The following is a 24,151-nucleotide window of genomic DNA, read 5'->3' as shown; positions in this document are numbered from 1 at the left end:
AAGTCATTACTATTAAGGAACTAATTAACTATTTTCGTTCATAGTTATACTTTCTATTAAGGCATTAAGTGATTGTCTTGTACTGGAAAGGATGTTGAATGCGCCAAGAATAAACTTTTAGCAGACAAAGGTTAATACTTGATCACTTGCCCTTTCTTGTCAGGTGGCTCGAACAATGGGGGCTCTCCTGGAATAGGATGTAAGAAATTAATTCGTTACTTTTTTCTTTGTAAACAAGGGATGAGCATTTTTCAGTTCTCAAGCGCCGTTGGTCTTTGGCCCAATACAAAGGATGCGATAGGAGACCATTCGATGTGTTCTTAATTTAGAGGGAGGGAGTTTACTTTTTAGCAGTTAAAAATATCTGACTGATTCTTGTAAAAATGAAAAACCAAATTGTTGTATTCCTTTTTGGTGTAATACAAGGTAATGTTACATGAAGTAGTAGTTAAATACTGCTGACCAGTCATTTTGTTGTCACCTAGGTAATGTTTGAAGTCATTTCTATTAAGCAACTAATTAAACTAGCTAAGTGCTTTCTGTTGCAAAGAGTTATTCTGATTGCATTAGGCTATTTGACATTTTATCACAAGTAACAAGGAGGATATAGGTGAAAGGACATATTACACTGATCAGATGTTACTGTGTTTTTGTTTGCAGCCTGTCAGCAACAAGAGAACAGTGATGGATCACAAAAATACAAGCCATGAAGATTTAATATACAGTGTTGTGACTGCTCTGCTCCTTTAGCCCTAAAAAACTCCAGTTAGATTTTTTTTTAGCTTGAGAAACACCTTTATGAGAATTTTTTTCACCGGAACCCGGCTAAGATGGCGTTCGATGGCAACCTCCTTGTAAATAGTATTTATTTTCCCATAAAATGAAAAAGGAATGAAAGCCTTTTTCACTTGAGTGTCGAAAGTAATTTGCGTTTGGTTTAGTTTTGCATTAATACGGTTCGTGTTTGGTTTAAAAATGTCGCGCCACTTTGTTAGCCAATGAGAAGTCAATCTCAAATGAATTGGTACTCGCGAACGTTTTCCCGCGTTTGTGCTTGCGACATGTGTTGTCTTGGAGTAATGATTGGCTAACTGGTTGTTATGTGTCTTTTATTATTCGTTAGAGTAATAACTTTGCTTTTGATTTGACGACACTCAAATGAAAATTGCTCTGTTATTTAAAGTAAGTGTTACTGTTCACGCGATATGAGATACGTCTCGAATTCGTGTAAGTTTTAAGTATGAAAAGGATGTACAGAAAAATGTTCTTGTTCATATTTGGTTATAGTCGTACTGTCGGATAGCAGTACGGTATGTTAGGGAACATTCATTGTTTATGAGAGTGGGTGGGCTGGCAATAATTGAGGGTGGGTCATGAAAAATGGAGTATATTTTGAGGTCAGATCACCTTGAAATGTTGCATACAAAGAAGTGGGCTATCTGTTTTCTTATTAACACTTCTATTGAATTTTGATGTGTATATTATATTATTAATGTCGATAGCAAAAAACAGTCTTGATTTCGTGAAAATGATGTTTCAATGTTCTGTGCAGATAATGTTCGGCGGAATGTAACTAGAAGGAGGGTAGTTTCTGCTATATTGTTTTGACTTTCCTAGAGCACTGAGCTACTGCGGTGCGCAAGAACGATGTTCTCTTCACTGTCATGTTCTCCAACTGTAGCGTTTTTGTCAGTAGTTTGTTTTTGCATGTTCCCTTGCTACGTAGGTTATTTTGTTGCGAAATGTACACTCGTTGATAGTAGACTAGTTATTGTTTTGAGGAGTGGGTCATTATGCTTTTCTTTTGTTTAAAACGGCCTGAACACGTTTTTGTTTTGTCTATAATGAATCTTGCCAGCACACCCCATAGTATAAATAATCAATTTTCCCTTATTTTTTTAGTGGAATACGCGAAGAAAAGGATATTTATGTTATTTATTTTGTAATTATATTCAAAAGAAATTAATATTGGAAGTTAGTGTTACTGTTCACGGGATATGGAGTACGTCTCAATTTGGTGTAAGTTTAAATTATGAGAACGATGTCCAGAAAAACGTTATTGTTAATAATTTATTCATATTTGTACTTTTTTTAAATTGAATTTGTTCAAGTTGAAAAAGTAAGTGAAATGATAGTTGCTTTGCAATATCTATTTTGCAAGAAGATAGTTTATAGAAATAAACGTTGCAGTTTCATGAATTGTAAATTCTAGGTGTTGTTTTCAAGATCTGTTTAATGGTTTCTTTGCATTATTTGGAGGTTGATGATAATGAAGGGTGTGGGAACGCATGTGAAAGGCGTAATGTAATGAATTTCCATAGGTGTGTGTGTGTGTGTGTTTGTATGCGTTTGTGTAGGGGGAGGGGGAGGGGTGGGTATTGGAAAAAGTTGGTGAGTTTTTGCTGGCACGAATGAGCGCGCGCTGTTTTCATTTTCATTGCAAGTGAACCTTCTTGTCAGCTTTTCCAACAGTACTTGAGGTTCTGTAAAGGGTATACTTGTAGTTTTGTAATAACCGTTTGCATTTTATAATAGAAATTACGCGTATTTTGATCCGTTTTTACTTATCATCTGTAAGTGTACAAACACGTCGATGACGTAACGCGTTGGTGTGACTGGCGCGCATTATCAGAGTTCAGTTAGAAATAATACGCCAAGCATCATTCACCTTTTCAAGCATTTAACTGGGTTAAAAAAAATCACTCACTTGTTCATCATTGTTCCTGCTAATTGCATATTTAATATCACATTTTTTCATAACTGATAAAGTTTTTGTTTTGTTTCTTATAGTAACAATGTTTTGACAATGTTGTATTTAAACGCTCTTCGCTTAATGGTGATTCAGTCATCTCTTTGTAGCAGTATTTGCAAATGGGATATTTTTGGAAGGTTTAACCACTGTTCCTTTTTGCAATAATTAAGCACGTTGGTTCTGTATATAACCCTTTTTCTCTTTGCAATTTAACAGATGATGATTTCTTTTCCCCTTTTACCATATTGTACTTTGTAAATAACTCGTATTTGGAAAAGTTTCTTGTCTTTCCAAGGACGGTACTTGTAACCTCTGCAGTAAGCATGTCGCATTGTGTAACAGTAGTTTACTGTAGTTTTGCTACGATAGTCGTCCTCTTCCAAGGCGTTGTCAACGTGGTATATTATGTCTTGTTTTGTCCAGTTTATCGGGAAAGAAGTTGAGTCTTCTTTCATAGCTTTGTTCTTGTAAGTTTCTGATTGCAATGACTATTCAAACATATATTAAAATTATACCTTCTATAATTAAACTTTGACAATACTTTACGTAAATACTATGCTTACTATAAATAATCTATTATTATACTATAATTTACAAGATAGAAGTTTGTAAGTGGAGTCGTATAAATATGCGTTTGAATATCGAGATTAATGCGTGACGTCAAAGAGCTCAGCCTGAAGTTTGGCGGGAAAATATTTATTGTCAAAACTCCTTGTTGTTTGTATTTTTTGGAGCTCTGTTTGAGCAAAATGGAGCTGCACAAACAGGCATTTTGACAAACAAAAGCCACTACGAAGAAACAAGAAGTTTGGAGTATTTACATTTTCCCGCCAAACTTCAGCTGAGCTCTTTGACGTCACGCATACATTACCAGCTCCAAGATGGCGGCGTTCAGTTGTCGACTTTTGGGAAAGATTTCGTAGAGTTAAAGCGCACGTTGGAGGCTGAAATTGTGGTGAATAACATATCTTTGTGTAAACTTTTTATTGCCTTTAAGAAAATAAATGGCCATTCTGGAGTGAACTTCTCCTTTTACTGAGAGATGGCCATTTACTGTAATGTTACAGGCTCTTAAAAGTTTAACTGCAGTTAATGTTCCCAACCCACGACCAAGAAAAAGACACACACTACCAAGTTTGTGGGATAAAGGGGGTCGAGGATCAAGTGCTCCAAAATGCATATACAGGTCAGGACTGAACTAACACTACATGGCACCGAGAGGTCACAATCCTCTCTGGCAAGAGGGAACACCCTCTCTGGGGGGTTCACAATCCCCCACTAGAGAGGTCCTTATCCTTTCAGAGTTAGGGAGCTAAAGGAGAGGTCAACAATCCTCTCAACACCCTCTCTGGGGGGTTCACAATCCCCCACTAGAGAGGTCCTTATCCTATCAGAGTTAGGGAGCTAAAGGAGAGGTTACAATCCTCTCAACACCCTCTCTGGGGGGTTCACAATCCCCCACTAGAGAGGTCCTTATCCTATCAGAGTTAGGGAGCTAAAGGAGAGGCCACAATCCTCTCCAGCCAAGGGGTGATAATCCCCCAACCCTCTCCAAGGGGTCAAGATCCCCATGAAAGAGGTCCTTATCCTTTCTCATACCATGCAGCTTTTGATCGGATGATGTTTCCCTGCGTGATGTAATCGTACATTGAATCATATTCCATCTTATACTTTTCTAAGCTTTCGATATTTTCCTCTGTAGGGTGTATAGCACACAGCTGTTCACTCTCATTAAGTTTGCTCTCTACCACATCAAGTCTATTTCGTCTTTCTTTTGCCTTTTCTTTACTAAACGAAATTGTGGTTTGTCTTATTTTATATTTAACCAGATCCCAAAGAAGCTGCTTATCATGAATATCTTCAAACTCTTTCAACCAAACTTTAAGACTAGAACAGATAAGGTCAATATAGGTATCGTCTTCCAGAAGACTAGAGTTAAACACCCAATGCGAAGGGCCACAGACTTTGTCTTCTATGGCATTTATTTGTAGCGTAATCGCAGAGTGATCCGATTTAATGGAAGGTATGATGTCGGCATGTTCTATGAAGTCTTGTAAACAGTCACTAATTAGCCAATAATCAAGGCGTCTCTGGACCCAAGGTCTTTTTTGCCTCCAAGTAAATTGTCTTTTGTCAGGATTTCTTATCCGCCAGATATCCACCAGATCATATTCTAATTTTATATCAGAAATATTTTTAACTGAGTCTTTTTTTTCTACCCGACCGCCTTCATTGTCCAACTCAGCATCCAAATGGACATTAAAATCGCCTCCTATAATTAACTGACTTTGTGAATGGAAATTTGTTCCATCAAGTATTGATAAAATATTTGCAAAGAAATTGCATTGTTCCGATGTTTTGTTTGGAGAATATATATTTACAGGAGTAAGAAAGGCGATTCTTGAATTAATGCTTCAATCAGGACATATCGACCTTCACTGTCTTGGTTGATAAACTTTAATTCGAATTGCAATTTATCACTGACCAATATTAAAACACCTTTACTGCAATTTGTACCATGGGAATAGAACATGTCTCCATGCCACTGAAACTTCCACTCATTGACCACCTCTGAGGTGCTATATGTTTCTTGTAAGAACGCGATGTCAGCTTTCTGCTTTTTATCCATGAGAAAATTGCTTCACGCTTGTGAAAGTCCGGAATCCCTCGAGCATTCAGTGATATTAATTTAAAGTTTACATTAGCAATTTGAGTTTCGCCAATTATCTAAGTTTAAATGTATTCCGCTTGTTAAAGAAAGAGCTTCCGTATTGTTTTTTTTTTTGAAATATTGCACATTACTGTTTTGATTATACAATGATAATTACTTAGTAACCTGTTGACTTTACAATTATAGTTGATGAATTGTTGATTCCCGCATTTTTTAACTAACACGAATGAAAACACACTAAATAACCTAACACATAACAAAAGAACAATAACATTAATTAAGGAGCAAGATAACCAAAGATCCGTGATCGACCCTTACCTCACGCTCCAGAAACTAACTGTTGAGCAATCAACGCTCCAGGCCTAGCCTTTTTGTGATGGTATACAAAAGCTTATTGGTTCGTTTTACGGGTCTTTTGTTTTACTTTAGACGAGTGCTAACACCTAGATTTAAATAATTAGTATTCAGAGTGGCAAAAAAAAACTTAGACTCAAAACAAGAATTCCATTATGTCCGCAAAATAATATTAATTTAGCTTACATTTTGACATATTTTCCGTCAATAAAGAGTTTATCTGGTTCAGACTTACTGTTTGTTTTGTAGCAAATGCTCCGGATTCAGATAGAAAAGACCTGTTGGCAGAAGTAGAGTTAATGAAGAAGATGAAGCCTCGTCCGCATGTGATCAAGCTGATGGCATGTGTTAATGAGACTAGTAAATAAAAAAAGGCTGATTAAATAATATCACAGGCATGTATAGATACGATAATCACACTAAAGTTGGTAAAGATACTGAAACCTAATCCGCACATGATCAAGCGCACGGAATGTGTAACTGACACTGGTGAAGTAATAGGCTAACAGTTCCTTTATTCTTTTGTTGTTTGTTTCAGTGTGATCAGCCCACGTGCTGTACAGCAGGACTAATGGAAGGGTGGCAGTGCATCATCCAGGTGCATGATATCATAGGCACTAAGCCTCAGGATCTGGCATCAGGGATGCTTAAGAAAATTCTACAATGACACACTTCTGTCTAAACGAGATGTAAAGAGTTAAAATGTTATAATAGCACACTATTTACCGCTGCATATTTTTACTTTGAGAGTCGATATAACTTTAAATCTCTCTGCACAAATGGAAAATCTTCAATCTCAGGATAATGATTTAAAAAAGCAAGTCCAATCACCTCAGCCTCCTCCAGTTCTCATCATCCAAGCCAACAAAACAAACCAACAACAATCTCCACTGACACTGATCGCGACTGTCCCTCCAGCTCCAGCTGCGAATACCACAACAGTACTAACAACCTCAAGCTTGTCCGAAAAACTTGGGCAGACAGCCGCTAAGGGTGAGTACGTTGATTTTTCTGATCTTTTATCCTCCCTTAGCCCATTCGCAAATTTGCCCAACAATGGAAACATGCTTCCTGCCCAGAGCGATATAACAGTGTAACCGTTACGTAATCAAGGTGCCACAAAAACGACAAATCGACTTGTTTGACACCTGGTTACAAGTGTTGAACGCCTATGGAAGGCAGTAATGGCCGTGCAACGATTACGATATACCGAGCTTGCCTCGTATTGCAAACATATTCAATTTGCCAATCGTAAATTTCGCTGGTCATCGGTGTATATGTTTGACATCCACTCCCGGATGGCGTATGCCAAACAAATTCAACTAGGAAACAGCGCAAGTCTTGAGGTCATTAGATCCACGCCTCTGCCTCTGCTTTACGCCCTCACCCCTGCCAATACTCATGTTGTAAATTGGAACATTTGACAGAATGAATAGAGGACAAATATGGTGACACTTACAAGATATCAAATGCAAACATGCTAAAGAATCATGTTAATGAGTGGCCTTACATCCAGGCAGGAGAAGTGCCGGTGTTAGACAGATTCTCTACCTTTCGAACCTAGTGCCGGAGTGCTATTTCAAGTTTAACCTTTTATCCATCCTCAACCACCCACACAACTTGCAGAGTATGGTAACGAAGCTTCCACTTCCTCTTTAAGATTGATGGCGCCCAGAAGCGAATAAGATGAGAGTTAAAAGATGAGCAATTCCCGTTGGGACAAGCCCGTGCAAAGTGACCAACTTCGCCACATTTATGACAGCTTTGACCACCTCTTCCTCCTTGTTTACCCAGGGTGGGGCAAGGTGCAAAGTGACCAATATCACCGCATTGCTGACAGCTTTGACCGCACCTCTGAAAACGTGGCTGTTCTTGTTGGGCATATGGTTCTTGAGGCATGCTATTGTATGGTAACCGTCCACTTATATCCATTTGCTGATTATCAACAGACTTACTCTGATCTCACTGCTGTAGCCCCTGATTTGTCCATGAAGCTGGATTACCTGGACCGATAGCATTTTGAAATTGTCCATGTTAGTCTTTTTGGCTGTATGGTTCTTGAGGCATGGCACCACTCTGAAATTGGACTATGTTGATCTATTTGTTTGTATTGTTCTTGCATGGCACCATTCTGAAATTGGCTATGTTGATCTGTTTGGTTGTATTGTTCTTGACGCATGGGACACTAAGGGGACTGTCCACTCATAGGCATGTTCAGATTATCAACAGCATAAGTATGATAACACTGCTGTGGCACTTGATTGGACAATGAAGGTGGATTTCGTGGACCACTCTGGTTATCATTCTTGTTGGTTATATGGTTCTTAAGGCATGGTACCATGCGTTAACTGTCCACACTATCAACAAAATAGGTCTGATTACATTGCTGTGGCTGCTGATTTGACTCTGAAGCTGGATTAGCTAGACCTTGAGTATTATTTCAGTATTCATTAGGTACACCATTCAGGTCCTTTGGCATAAAATATTGCTTGCTCAACTTTCACGCCTGGCATGTTGTGTCGCTGGTTGGGCATTCTACATGGCTGCTGCATGTAATTGTGCTGCCTACCAGCAGGCTGTTCATAGTTTTGGTCTATAACCTTCCCACCAATTTTTTATTCTGGCTTCAATTTCTGCTTTCTTGCATGTCCCTTAAGGTTCATTTTTTCCTGTTCCTGAATCGTTACCCTAAACAGCGGTTTCTTTTTCCCCACAATATCAGTGTTTATCCAACCACCAGAATTTCTAATTTAATCTCTATGGTTTTCCTGCTTCATAATCCACTGTTGAGTATTTGTTAACATAATCTTTTCATTGTCCGGGCATCTCAGCTTGCTTTAGCATTTTAAATTGTGATAGCAACCAAGTCCCATCAAGCAAAGTCAAAATGTTTCTTACCAAGAGAAAATGCATGTTATCATGTGCATAGGTAAGACTTAAAATCTGCTTGTTGTAAGTCAATTTGTGAGGTCATGAACATACATCACTTGTCCTCACAACCGTTTTCAGTAAAACTAAATATCAGTGAATGTAAATTTATATATATTTTTGTAACTAATAAGTAACTGTTACAGGATAGTTTTTTGTGGTAATTACGGATGAGTCCTTGATCTATTAAGAACTTAAAAGATTTTATTCTGCATTGAGTGATGCTCAAGAAAGGGTAAACAAAAGTTATTCATAGTAAAGCATGGGAGTTTCATTTATACTGCTTGCTGCAGGGGTGAGGAATTGTTGTTGAGGTATTGTTTGACAGTGATGTTAACAAGACGGAATGGAAACTGACTTTTCTCTCCAGAATATCAGTAAGCTCCTTCATGTTGTTATAATGTCTATTTATCAATTTGTCACTTTAAATGCAAGTTCCTTGTGAAAATGAACTCTATTTATTAATTGGTGACTTTAAATGCAAGTTCCTTGTTCATGCAGTTATGCAAGGTCAAATTTTTCTCCACTCAGCCACATATGGAATAGTCAAGACCACAAAACATGTTGTATTAGCTATGACGATTCACCACCTCACTGAATCGAAACAGTTAATCGCCATACTAAATCAAATACGTGTATGAAGACGTTGACACCACTGATACCAGCGCGCTATAGCCTTGCAATGGAAGTGTTATGCAAGTTGGAGACAACTTTACCATCTGTTTCTGGCTACAAAAGGATTCGTTTATGACAGTGACAGGGGAAGGAAAAATAGAAAAAGTGAAACATACACCTAACTGAAAAAGTGTTGACAATGTAGGGATAAACAAAGGAGATGCAGTGGACGTTGCCACCATAGTTATCCATCCTAAACAAGCCACCGGAAAAATGAAATTAATTCTATTCGTACGCTCTCCTAAATATCATAGATGTTTTGGAGTTTATTACTGGCAAGAGAGAAAAGCCAGGATTGCCAAGGACAACATTTCACAGGGAAAGGTCGAAGCACAACTCTACCAGATCCTCTTACCTGCTTGTGCTCAGTGAATGTGCCTCCCAACCACAATACACTAGAAGGTTTTACTAGAGCTCTTGATGCCACAGTTAGCATTCAAGGAGTTAGATATGGCCATATATATTTAAGTTGACCAGAATTACACTTTTTAAGGGACATATGCGTTTAGTTCTGTATTTCTGGTCCAGTATTGTGAGAACTGATTCATTTGACTGTTTATAATTAAGAAATGGCTTACGGTACTTTGCGAAACAAAACGAAACGAAATGGTACTTTGCGCCATGGTACTTTGCAAAACGGTACGATAGGTAAAAATATTGTAAAAATTGTTGTATGGGTCAGATAACATTGATTGCAAAACAGGTGTTAATCGACCCAGATTTGCGTGACGGATAAATGTGATGCCTGACAGCAAATGAAGAGACTTTTCTTATTTAAGCATGAAGTTATCCTTCCGCAGATCTCTGCATAGAATAGAACAGTTGGTGCGGCATTTTAACTGGGAAATTTGTGCGTTTTTTGTTAGTTTTAAGAGTGCGAGTGGGGTTTGGAACAGGAGAGACCTTTCAAGCAAGCCCAAACGAACATTTATACTTCTTACTTTCACAGGAACTTCATTTCACACAAGCAGAACAGGCATATGTGACTCCCCATGCGAAAACATGGCTGGCAAGATCCGACATGACTTCACTCTCTCTCCTTGACATACATTAAGGCAGAGGCAAAAAAGAAACCACATCAACATTACGTCAAAAAGGTGGTCCAGTGAGGAGCAAACACCCTGTGGTCAAGGAGTACAATGATCCTTTGGCCGTGTCATCATGTCATCAAACCACCGCTCAACAACTTACCATTCAACAGCCCAACATTCAACATACCAGCGTTCAACAGCCCACCATTCAAAAACCCAGCACTCAACAACCCGCCGTTCAACATACCAGCATTCAACAGCCCACAGTTCAACAACCTACTGCTCGAGCCCCCTGCAAAAGACCCTCACCTGCTTCAGGGGCCTTTCACATTACTTTCTCACTGTGATAGCAAAGTTTCCATTTGGTACGGTTGTAATCAGAAGTTATGAGACCCTCCGGCTATACCGCAACTATCACTTGACCTCATTATTGTGGGAGAAAGGAGAAGAGAGTACACCCAGGATGGCGAAAAGAAAACAGACAGGAATCGAATGTTTACTTTCATCTGATCTGTGAGTGTGTTAATAAGCGTGCACTAATGTTTATCCTGTCGCTACTGACTTTTCATCCCCCTGAAATATGGGAGACATTCGTGCAGGCCCACAACGATTTCCTAAAGATAAACTTGGTCTGTATTTTTTTAAAAAAATAGACGAGTAACCAGGGTAAGACATTGTAAAAAATTGAAATGCAAACCCTGGTTAAAAATTTTAATTAAAAACATCCCTTTCGAATATAGCTTTATATTTGTTTTCAGAGCTTGCCTTTTTTGGTTGTTTTGAATGCAGACATCTTCGAGTATTCTGTCTGTCTAACTGTCTAATACAACGAGTAAACCGCAAAGTTCTTCTGAAACTATTATTGACGCTTGCTTTAAGTGTTTTTCTTTAAGTGTTTTAAATGTTGGAATTGAAATTGAGTAAAACCTTTTAGCTTTGTAAAGCGATTTGTTGTATTAGAATCAAATAGGCCTATGTTAGTTTCTGGAGGAAAAAAATAAATAGATACTGCATTCAACCTAACACACTATTGTTTATATTTCATAGGATGCTGCTGATAACAATCACTTTCCGTCGATGGACGGTTTTTTTTTATATTTCTCGACAGTATTGGGGGCTTGGGATCACCACAAGCCCCCTTTTGGCCATACTGGATACCAACCATGACGAGTGTAAGTGCTTTATTGAATTGTTAAATTCAACCCACGTAATGACATGAAGTTAGAATGTGAAATGTGAAATGTAGTTTTTTTTTATTTTTTCTTTGCAGAATGAAGAGTGAGAAAAAATGTTGTTGTTAATATACACATGCAACAAATATTAGAATAAGATTTTTAGAATAATATGAGAATAATATGCACATTTAAAACGTTGATCAATAAAAAATAAAGATTTTGTTAAGGAAAAGGTTTCTTTGTGGATTTATGGCAAGCGAAAGAAAAACCAACAGGGGATATGCTCGTAGAATAAAAAAATTAATAATTGTTTTTTGTCAAAAAAGGTGGGTAGAAATTTGAAGAATTGGCCGACAGAAAGACAATTTCGAATTTTGACATTCAAAAGTTCTACCGCTTTTTCGTTTTTGAGAAAAATTGAAATTTTCAAAATACGAGTGAACGGCCTCGTGAACCCCCGGAAAAAACAATGAAAAATTGAGCAACTTCTGGAAGTTCGTACACAAAAATCAGAGCAATTCCGGGTTTGCTATTTTGAGAATTGGTAAAGGGTCTTTATATATTTCTCAAAATACAAAATTAATCTCATGTTTCAAAGTTTGAGTATATAAATTAACCTGTCGAAAATAACGACCTTTTCGTTTAACAAGTCAATTCAAGAAAAGGGTCAACTTAAAAGGCCCATAAAAATCTTAGTATATGAATTTAAATATAATACTGTATGTAAAGTTTGAGCTTTATCCTTCAAGTTCATTGGCTCAAATTCTCGTTTTTGGCCCGACAAAAGAAACGGGCCTAGAATAAAAAAAGTATTGGCTATTTTTAACAAATTTCTTTGCAGCTCGCTGGACGGTTGTCACGCAAGAATTCATAAGAATGCAACAATTTCTTTTCTTAGTCCAACGTTTCTGCAACAAAAGGCTTAAAATACATGAGTAGCATTTGAATAATATGTTTTTAAAGCCAGCAAGATACGATTATCTGACAAATCTGACCTTACGAAGTTTTAAATTAAATCGACAACTTTAAAATTAAAGCCGGCGGGACGGCAATAAATATTTGATCCAAACAAACAAATACGCAAACAAACTTACGAAATGTAACTTCAATACCATCTGTGCCACCAGAAGTACTGTTCCAAAACTGAACGAATATGATTAATTGCTCAGTAACAGCAATGTCTGTTACTTCGTCAATTAGAAGGCCATAAGACCCTGCTTTCTTTATTTCTTCTATAATCATGTTCTTGACCACGTTTCCACTTTTATTTACAAGTCAAGTCTGCGGGGTACCTGAGCTTGGCACGTGACACAGTCTCCATTTGTGAAGCCACCACAATGGGAGATTTGTTACAAGACAGGTCTGCGACCCACTATTAATCTCTTTTACATTTTTGTATTTTAGAACTCAACGCCGAGAATGAATGATTTTGATGTCTTCTTTCTAATTTTATATGTAGCTTTTTATTCCTTAGTGTACCATAATACCTTTTTTATATAGTATATATGCCATAAAGTATTTTGCTACATATTGTTTGTATTAATCAAGATTATTACTTGTGATTGTATTTTTACCTCTGTTTGACACGATGTGTAATTTTACCATTAGCTTTACCATAAGAATTTAGTTGGTTATTCTCTTCTGTTGATCATCTAACAAGTATGTTTTTACGAGTTTAATCATGCTCTGGGATATTCAATAACAGTTCCCACGCTCAGCAAACCCAAACATGTCTACATTTTAGCTATATTAGAAGGGCCACTTGTTCACTATAGTTAGATGTGCAGAAGATGCAGAAGAAGATTATTAAAGAACTGAAGAGTGCTGAAACAGTTAAAGAGTCTTCCCAAGCGATACAGCGCAGTTTTTACCCATACAGCAACCCAACAGTGGGTACCCTTCTCATCTTAAACGAACTTCTTCCCCATCTTAACAACTTAAGTGAGGTGTTCCAGCACTGAAATCAACAAAGAGGACAATTACTGAATTACAATACAGCTGCAAGCCAGTTCATGTTCTAAAAGAAGCTTTGATGGGCTGGTACAAAGATTTGGAGTTAACTCTTTCTTTATCACAGGAAGTAGTATTAGCCAACTTGTGCCAAAGCTACACCTTAGCACTGTAAGAGAACCTGAACAGATGCTTCACTCAGGCTGTTCCAGTATTAGGGGCCTTTGGCATGTTCAACCCAACCACCCTGCCTGCTGCCGATGATCCTGAGTTTATGAAATACGGTGTGATCAATGTGAAGATTCTAGCTGGTCAATTCCAGAGCATTTGAGATCCGGTGACCACTCAGTGGCAGAATTTTAAATATATTCTTATAATTATGCTGTTCTGGAGGCCACCTCAGAATGTGTTGCAAACTATCACCCACTGAATGGATTCTTCCTTAAATCGTAAAAGAGCAGCCACTGCTTAAAAAAAGCTCCAGCGATGGATGCTGCAAAGATCTGTCTGACACAACCAATGTCAAACGCTGTTGTTGAAAGAGGAGCCAGTGCCGTCGAAAGGGTGAAGACAAGGCTCGGAAACCGCCTGAAGAATGACATGCCTTCATGTTTCAATCAATGGACCAGAGCCAAAGTCGCAAGAGTGTCAAAAACTTAACAGCTCTCCTGGTAGGACATAGTGCCAATTGTTACTTGGCAAAGAAAGATGTACCTACGCCAGCAAACTTGAAGATGGGTGCAAAAAAGGTCAGTTTTATTAAAAAAGCCAGGATAAACAAATGCCAGACATACGACATGTGATTGTGTGCTGGTAGATATTCCAGAGGGCATTTCAGCCATATCAAGACAAACAAACATTTGTCAGATTACACAACAGTTTCACTACATGAAAAACTTATTGTTTTACACTTTAAGAAATAAGAAGTAAAGCTAAGAGGATGCACATTAATGAAATTAGACTGTGTCATTGCAGATGACACTGGTGTAATAAAAGTTACAGAGAAGAAGATGGAAGAAGATAGAAAATAGAGAAAATAAAATTTCCAGTTAAGAAGATGGCAGGAAAAAAAAGAAAGTATGCAGCTTAAAATGAAGACTCAGAAATAAATGTTGTACCATAATTTTCTCAAATTATTGAAGAAATATCTTTCCAGTTACAAAAATTGATGCCGACAGTCTGCACAGATATGCAAGGTGCAAATAATGCAAAAAGAAACTGGCAAGTACGTATTCAAAACTCCATATCTGTAAGACCTGTGGCTTTCAATAAGACATTTTTACATGTTCATGCCAAAGAAAACCCTGTTTGTGTAGACAAGAACTGGTAATGCTGCAAATAATGCAGAATACTGCCCCTTAACCCATTGACTCCTGCACCGGACTAAACCGGCCGCAAAGGATCGGGGCATTTGTCCCGCTTGTGACGTAATCACTTTTCACCCAGAAAGGCGACGTCTATGCTCAAATTGTGAAGCAGTAGAAGACCTTTCCAACGATACCTAAACCAGCACGATTAGATTAATGGAACTTCAAATGTGCACCAAAACGCTTCAAAATTTTAGCGTAAAACTCAGAGGAAAATTGCCTCTTTCCACCCTTTGCTTGTCCATGGTAAGTAGTTCTTGCCTCGTTTACGCTTTCGGGGAAATTCTTCTACTAAAAAGAAGCCTGCTAGAAGGCTAAACACTGCAGCAAAAAGAAAGGAAGAAGAAAAAAAGGAAAGCGAAAAAAAAAAAAAAAAAAAAAACGAAAAGCCTAAAGTGGTAGGATGGTTTATCGTCCAATGTTTGATTTGTGCACATGCACGAGCTAAAAAGTTGTTAAACGTCATTCTGATGAGAAATAATGATGCATTTTGTGTTTCGAGAGCTGATTTGAGTGATTTGGAGCTACTTTAGCTTATAATAGACCTTAAAAGGTCAAAAACACCTAAAAAATGTGGTTTTTTTCGAAAATCTCCAGGAGTCAAAGGGTTAATACTTAGGCATATTTTCACTTCTTTTTAATTTTTTGTGTAGTTGGAGAAAAGAGGAGGCACGTCTTGGAAAAGTTTAATGCCTGCAATAAAGATAACGTAAAGATGACAATTGAATGCTTAGAGAGACATGGAGATGATGTGGGCAAAATCCCTTTTTGGCACACATCTATTTTTAAATCACAAAATGTGTCCATAATGATACAATCATCACTGAGAAGTGGCATGTGGCTTGTTATTTTAGTAATTATGGATACGGCTCCCAGGTGGATGGATTATCGCCACGACAGGTTAATCCCCATGCAAGCCCCAGCTCAGCAAGAAGAAAGTAGGACTGAATTAGACAACTAGATTAAAAGATGGACTAGAGGTACCGGTAGTTCATTTTTAAGATTAACTTTGTCCTCATGAAGATTTTTATTATTGAAAAGTAGTAATTTGTAGAAGTCCTATGATATCCTAGGTAAGTTTTGTTTATATCACCTCTTTGATATTTTCCACAATATCTTCAAATATTTTACAGTAATATTTCAAGTTATTTTTTATAATATTTTCGCTGTTTCTGTTATTTGCATTTATCGACTTTGAAAATTTTGTCATTTCCTCTTTCAATTTTTTATTTTAATATACCATTTTTATGTTCTTGGTGTTTTTTGGCATTGAGGACAATGATGACTAGGTGAAAAGCATGCACCCTGCCTGAACTTTGTGACAAGGTTTTTGAACAATTGAATAAAATATTTTTTAGGTATTTTGTTCAGATGGGTTGAGGGCTTCTGCATTTCTTACGCAAAAGCACAATGTACAGGCTATGGTATCATCTGGGCACTGATCGACTTCATATGGCAAATTGTAATTTGATTGCATTCATAAGTTAAATCTTGCTACATTTACCATGACTACCATGGGTCTCAGAGTGTGACATCGATCAAAACATTTTAAATGGACTGTAAATGTGTTCTTAGGGTTCTGTATTCTTATGCGAAAGCACTATTTATTTCTTACTGTACAAAGCTTAATAACAGGATATATCAAGACAACGAAAATTAAAAACTATTCCGGGTAATAAATCACAGAAAAAAATTAGTACCAATTTGCCCAGGTTCATGCTTATGCTTGAACCTTGAATCTCTCGCATGGTCAGCTGTTACCAAACCGACTGAGCTTGAAGTCATTTGCTGGGATTGATGGTTATTATTAATTTTATAAATAATTCTGGACAAAGGCTGTAATAATGGAGGATTAGCACAAAGCAGACCACTTAACTGTTATTTCACCTCAACATTGATACCCATAAACTTTAATTAAAGTTGACTTCTGTTTACCATAAATAAAATCCTACACAGTATAAGACTCACAGAAAATAACAACAGTTTCACTTAATTCAGTTCATAAATACTAATAAAACAGTAAATTGCAAACATTACAATTTACTAGTAGAACTCATGGACCCATCGAGGCCCAATTTTTGGAGTTGCAGTCAATGTAATGATTAACAAATCTGGTTTCGCTGGTAGAATGAAATGTATATTTAGTAAGCCTGTCATTAATGTACTTGCTTATTAGCATTTATTCCCGAGGCGAAAAAAACTATGGCGCTGGTTAGTAATGGATGCCGGGTTTTCGAAGTTTGGCACTAACTTATATTTACTAAAATTGTTAGACTGTCAAAAAAGCCACAAAAAGTTAAACTTTAAAATGTTAGTGCAACAGGGAGATGAAGATAATAGATGATGTGTAACAAAGACCTGATGAAGGAAAGTCAAATTATATCCATCATTGTTAAGATGAGATTTGAACAGATACGATGGAGTTGAAGAGCTGAGATGAATTGAATAGCTTTTTTAGTATGTGTAGGGGACATTAAGGTTGTAGCAAGTACTGATGTTTGTCAGTGGCTTTAGTCTAAAGGTCAGTCGTGATGTTGCCATTGTTTAGAAAAACGTTGACATCAAGAAAAGCTATAGATGTAAATGAATAATTGAATGTAAACTTGATGATGGGGTGAAAGCTGTTAAGGTTAGAGGTAAAGGCATGGAGGTCATCTATAGAATGTGTCCATGTTATGAGATGTGGTCTGTAATGCCACCATGTGTGTGGCTGGTAAGGAGCATGTGACAAAGTGTCTGTCTCAAGTTTGGTGAGAGGCAGATTAGCATAAGAAGGTGTCATTCTGGTTCAAGGAAATGTTGGTAGGCGATGATGCCTTCATTATAGGGAATGTTGGTTTAGAGAAAGGACACATCTAGAGTAAGAAGAAGAGTGCCACTGCCACCGCCACCGCTAATCAGGCCATTGAAGACAAATCCATTGTTTCCTTGTTCTATTGGGGAAATATCTGTCACTTTAACATAGAACCAATGTTTGCTTGCAGTGCAGATTTCTTGTCTTAACTGCATCATAGGATAGGCATCCTTAAATCAGATTGTGAAACCACACACACACACATGTAAAGCCTTATCATGGGCTTGATTTCTTCGGTTTTTAACCTGATTCAATAATCAAATTTAAAACCTGTAATGAATTGCACCTGGTGAAGGTCCTTATGGACCCTTATGTCCTGGCCCTTATGTCTTGATGGAATTCTTCTTTTGTACACTATATGATTGGTTTGAGACAGATGGTTGTCCAAATTAATCATTGAGATGCAAGACCAAGACCAAAACAGACTTGCTCGTCAAGTGTTTCAATTCCTGTAGTAACTTGTATTTCCTTTGAGACATCATAAATCACAATTCATTTGTTTTAATTGTTCTGCAGTATTTCACATCTACAGGTAAGATGAGGACACTAGAAATCTCTTGCACAGTTAAGCAAACAGCAAGACATGTATCTTTGTGGTTATTATCATGGCCAAGTGATTTATTCCTTAAGTTGCAATCTTCCATAAATGTAGAAGATAAACTTCTTCTTATCACTGTGTCTCTTTTATAATCCTTGCTTCACATTTACATAACAACCATAATCATCTCAGGGGGACTGGAGGCTGATTTGGTCATTTTTTAGCACTTTTTTAGATAACTAAATGTGTAAATATATTAACAGAGATAAAGTGATTTTAATACCATAAAATCTTAAGGGATGTCTGGATAAATTTTACAAAATTGAAAATTTTTAAACAATAGTATATTGATAAAAGTAAGTTTTCAGGCATGCAAAAACTTTTTACCAAGAGACCAAATACAACGACCCCAGAGACCATTTTACCCAAGCTGTCTACTTTTTGAAGTTGCACAAAATTCTCTTGTGATTCTCATTCAGGGGTTTCATTAACTTTTGAAGTAGGCGGGTTCTTTTGAAATAGTAAGTGGGCACCCCACCGTCTCGGGGGCCGAAGGCCCGAGCCATAATCTGAATCATCAGCATCATCTGCAGGTAGCTCCAGTGCTTTGGAAGTTGCATCAACTTCCTCTGCAATTGAAAGGTGACTTGGCGTGACACTGTTACCCTGTCTGTACACCAGCATCTTGCACAGTTACAAAGTTCTCACTTAAAGAAGAAAGAATGACATGCCTTCATGTTTCAATCAATGGACCAGAGCCAAAGTCGGAAGAGTGTCAAAAACTTAACAGCTCTCCTGGTAGGACATAGTGGCAATTGTTACTTGGCAAAGAAAGATGTACCTACGCCAGCAAACTTGAAGATGGGTGCAAAAAAGGTCAGTTTTATTAAAAAAGCCAGGATAAACAAATGCCAGACATATGACATGTGATTGTGCGCTGGTAGATATTCCAGAGGGCATTTCAGCCATATCAAGACAAACAAACATTTGTCAGATTACACAACAGTTTCACTACATGAAAAACTTATTGTTTTACACTTTAAGAAATAAGAAGTAAAGCTAAGAGGATGCACATTAATGAAATTAGACTGTGTCATTGCAGATGACACTGGTGTAATAAAAGTTACAGAGAAGAAGATGGAAGAAGATAGAAAATAGAGAAAATAAAATTTCCAGTTAAGAAGATGGCAGGAAAAAAAGAAAGTATGCAGCTTAAAATGAAGACTCAGAAATAAATGTTGTACCATAATTTTCTCAAATTATTGAAGAAATATCTTTCCAGTTACAAAAATTGATGCCGACAGTCTGCACAGATATGCAAGGTGCAAATAATGCAAAAAGAAACTGGCAAGTACGTATTCAAAACTCCATATCTGTAAGACCTGTGGCTTTCAATAAGACATTTTTACATGTTCATGCCAAAGAAAACCCTGTTTGTGTAGACAAGAACTGGTAATGCTGCAAAAAATGCAGAATACTGCCCCTTAACCCATTGACTCCTGCACCGGCCTAAACCGGCCGCAAAGGATCGGGGCATTTGTCCCGCTTGTGACGTAATCACCTTTCACCCAGAAAGGCGAGTTCTATGCTCAATTTGTGAAGCAGTAGAAGACCTTTCCAACGATACCTAAACCAGCACGATTAGATTAATGGAACTTCAAATGTGCACCAAAACGCTTCAAAATTTTAGCGTAAAACTCAGAGGAAAATTGCCTCTTTTCCTCTGGTAAGTAGTTCTTGCCTCGTTTACGCTTTCGGGGAAATTCTTCTACTAAAAAGAAGCCTGCTAGAAGGCTAAACACTGCAGCAAAAAGAAAGGAAGAAGAAAAAAAGGAAAGCGAAATAGACAAAACAAAAAAAAAAAACGAAAAGCTAAAAGTGGTAGGATGGTTTATCGTCCAAAGTTTGATTTGTTCACATGCACGAGCTAAAAAGTTGTTAAACGTCATTCTGGTGAGAAATAATGATGCATTTTGTGTTTCGAGGGCTAATTTGAGTGATTTGGAGCTATTTTAGCTAATTATAGACCTTAAAAGGTCAAAAACACCTAAAAAATGCGTTTTTTTCGAAAATCTCCAGGAGTCAAAGGGTTAATACTTAGGCATATTTTCACTTCTTTTTTATTTTTTGTGTAGTTGGAGAAAAGAGGAGGCACGTCTTGGAAAAGTTTAATGCCTGCAATAAAGATAACGTAAAGATGACAATTGAATGCTTAGAGAGACATGGAGATGATGTGGGCAAAATCCCTTTTTGGCACACAGCTATTTTTACATCACAAAATGTGTCCATAATGATATAATCATCACTGAGAAGTGGCACGTGGCTTGTTATTTTAGTAATTATGGATACAGCTCCCAGGTGGATGGATTATCGCCACGACAGGTTAATCCCCACGCAAGCCCCAGCTCAGCAAGAAGAAAGTAGGACTGAATTAGACAACTAGATTAAAAGATGGACTAGAGGTACCGGTAGTTCATTTTTAAGATTAACTTTGTCATCATGAAGATTTTTATTATTGAAAAGTAGTAATTTGTAGAAGTCCTATGATGTCTAAGGCAAGTTTTGTTTATATCACCTCTTTGATATTTCCCACAATATCTTCAAATATTTTACAGTAATATTTTAAGTTATTTTTTATAATATTTTCGCTGAAAAAATTTTGTCATTTCCTCTTTTAATTTTTCATTTTTAACATACCATTTTTATGTTCCTCGTGTTTTTTGGCATTGAGGACAATGATAACTAGGTGAAAAGCATGCACCCTGCCTGAACAGGCTGCTCAGAAGGAAAAGCATCAGAAAAGTCTCTGGTATTCCAAGGTCGCCGAGTCTTGTACCCAAACATGTATACAATTTAGCTATACACACTTTGCAATTATGGATATGATTGCAAAATGGATGTGTGTCTTCTGTAACACCCTTACAAGTTCTACCAAGTACCCCATTCAATGGATGTGTTTGCCATGTAGCCACATCCTTTGTTTGACTTGTTTTAAACAGAGGAAAAGTCTGCTTCAACATGTGTTTATGTGCCCTGACTGTGCCCTTGTAGTTCCAGGGGCAATTTCCCTTTACGACTGGCTGATTACGACACAAGTCGCTGCCGTCGACGAAGAACAACGAAATGAGCTAGACAAGCTGGATTAGTCTATAACCATGGAAAAAGAAATTCTATTTGACATTAACTTTGTTTTTCTGGACATTTTTATCATTGAACACTGGAAATTTCTATAATATTATTTATGATATCTTAGATTAGTTTTGTTTATATAACCTTTCTTATATTTGATATTATTCGTACTGTTTTTCATAATATTTTTCATGATATTTTGGTAATATTTTGCAATGTATTTTGATAGTTATTTCATTGGAAATATGAATTTAAAGGCTTTATTTACTTTATCATTTTGTAGAATTTCTTCGTTTTGAATATCCATTGTTTTATCATTTTCATTGTATACCATTTTTTATCTTCTTCATCTTTTTGGCATCAAGGACGATGCTTTGTTTAAAAAGGGGAGCATGTTGTAAAGCAAAAATTGAAGGTGATATTGCATTAGAAGGGTTTGAGGTCAGCAATTATAATCAAGTGATTCAATTCCAATAATAATAGAAGGAAACAAGAAATGAAAGGCAGCACAATCTCTACCAGTGTGAAACATTTAAGAATCTTTTATTTTTTTGCTCTAATGAGTATATCTTTTAGATATGATAGGTGGATTTTTAAAGATCTGTTAAATTTTTTAGAAAGCCAATTCCTTCTAGTCATGTATTTTCGAAATCCAATTCTTTCTAGTCATGTATTCAATGTGTTTTCCATGGTGTAGATATGCAATTAAGCACGAGGCCTTGCTGTGAGTTTCTTTCACTGTGGATTTACCAAGAGGGGTTTAGTGAATGCTTAAGTGGCAAGTAGGAGATACCATGTATTTGCCAGCACCCAAAGGGAAGACATTGTACTGACTAACCATACACCTCACTACTTCAGATGTATAAATGGTTTTCATCAACCATTAACTAACACCGAAATGATGTCCACGAGGTGGTCCCATCTGCATCACTGGCAGCCAATGCCAGTAGATTAATAGATGGCTTACTCACTATGAGCTTGCAAAAGAAGCAAAACAAATGACGTTCTCACACACTGAAGGGGTGCAGGAAGAATAAGTTAATACATCACATAGATCAGGTGGCTCAGTTTTCTGTTTCTTGCAATACAAGCAACAGCTTTTCCAACCCATCCAGCCCTTTGACAATCTGTGTTCATTCAGGACACATTCTGGGTAGTGCTGACTTTGTCTTTTGCCTTCAGACTTAGGCCTCTCTTTTTTAGTATTTTATACATTTAAGGTCTTTTGTAAATACAGTTTACATACTTTTTAGAATAATCATTTTGCTTGTAAATTGTTTTCAGATTCCTTTTTCTTGTAGCTTTTTAATTTTCATTGTCCACTTTCGAACGAGTTTTATTGTGAGCTTTCATTATTATAAGTCAATATTACTTACATTAATAAGTCATTGTATATGTCTTTTTTGGTTTTTGTGTCTGCTGCATTTACGATGCATGCAGACACAATACTACTTCATCTACAACAACACATGGGGTTTACTGGTGCTTCACTTCAACAACAAGTTAATTCAGTATTACCATTTCTATACATGGTGTTATCGATTTAAATATAATACTCAACTATATATATGAGAGTTATGCCATTACGTGGGTGCATAAGGCATTATTTGGCAGGTAATAGTTTAGGGATGGTTTGTTTTATCACAGAACAACAGTTTGTAGCATATAATTTTTCAGAACCAACCAGATATGAGAAGATGACAACAATTAAGCACTCAGCAAACATGTGACTTTTACAAAAGCATGGTGGATGGTTGAAGCAATGCCTTCGTAGCTATCATCCCTTAAACTGGATAGTCAAGATGCCATTTTGTATTTTGAGCTAGCTGAAGTTAGGCAAGTGTCCTTTTGGTTTCTTGCCTATGTGATGAGTTTTTGAAAGGTACCTTCTCATTTTCCAGAAACGTGTTAGTTCAGCCAAGTCGAAGATGCTTTCAAGTTGTAGATCAATGGAAGCTTACTTGGTACCAACATAATCACCATGCTACCATTTTGTGAGCACCTGTTCTTGACAAGACTGGTCAGAAATAAGCCCCATTTAGGAAACAATTCCTCAGGGGACTAAATGAACACCTTTCAGGGAAAGAATCAGAAATAGTAGTAGAATTTTGTAGTCACCTTTACTAATCGAATTTTTTACATTGTACTTTTAAGTCACTGCTATTAATATTTTAGAATTTTAGATAGTAAGTAAGTCCATGTATTAGCCGCAACCCAATTTGGAAACTCAGAATTTGAAACAAAAATGATAGGCAAAGTTTGAATTTCATATGAAGTTCTACTGGTAAACGAACGAGTACATTTCCAAACACTGCACCACAGTTGGCCCAAGCTTTAATATTGTAGTAAAGTCAACAAAAGTGTGACAAAGCGTGACATATAATTTTAGAACAACATTGATTACATCTATAAGCAGAACCGGTAATATGATCCTTGAAATGATCCTTTGTTGTTTAAGTAAGCATGAAACTATTTGAGTATGTGTCACAAAATATAGTTCATGTTTTCCCTCTTAAAACATGTGGGAAGGCTAGTTACTTCTAGCAACAAGTTTTAGTGTAGGATTCTGCTCGCTTAAACGCCTAGTTCTGCAGGATTTATGTAAGCGATCGCTCATATCTGTGAAATTGTGGTTATGTCGTAATTAAGTTGTCTATCCCAAAGCAAACTCCTTGTATCCTCTGTATTTTATATCATGTATTAGTTAGCTACCATCATGTATATAAG

General features: G+C 37.0%; 1 pseudogene; it reads right to left on the bottom strand.

Annotated features, from left to right (window-relative positions):
* Nucleotides 1-24,151, bottom strand: part of LOC144648488 (uncharacterized) — a 344,754-nt pseudogene that overhangs the window by 10,941 nt on the left and 309,662 nt on the right.

Source organism: Oculina patagonica, chromosome 4 (assembly GCF_052425735.1).
Source record: "Oculina patagonica isolate OP01 chromosome 4, crgOcupat, whole genome shotgun sequence".
In the NCBI taxonomy this organism is placed as follows: domain Eukaryota; kingdom Metazoa; phylum Cnidaria; class Anthozoa; order Scleractinia; family Oculinidae; genus Oculina; species Oculina patagonica.
This window is presented reverse-complemented; position numbering and strand designations above follow the sequence as displayed.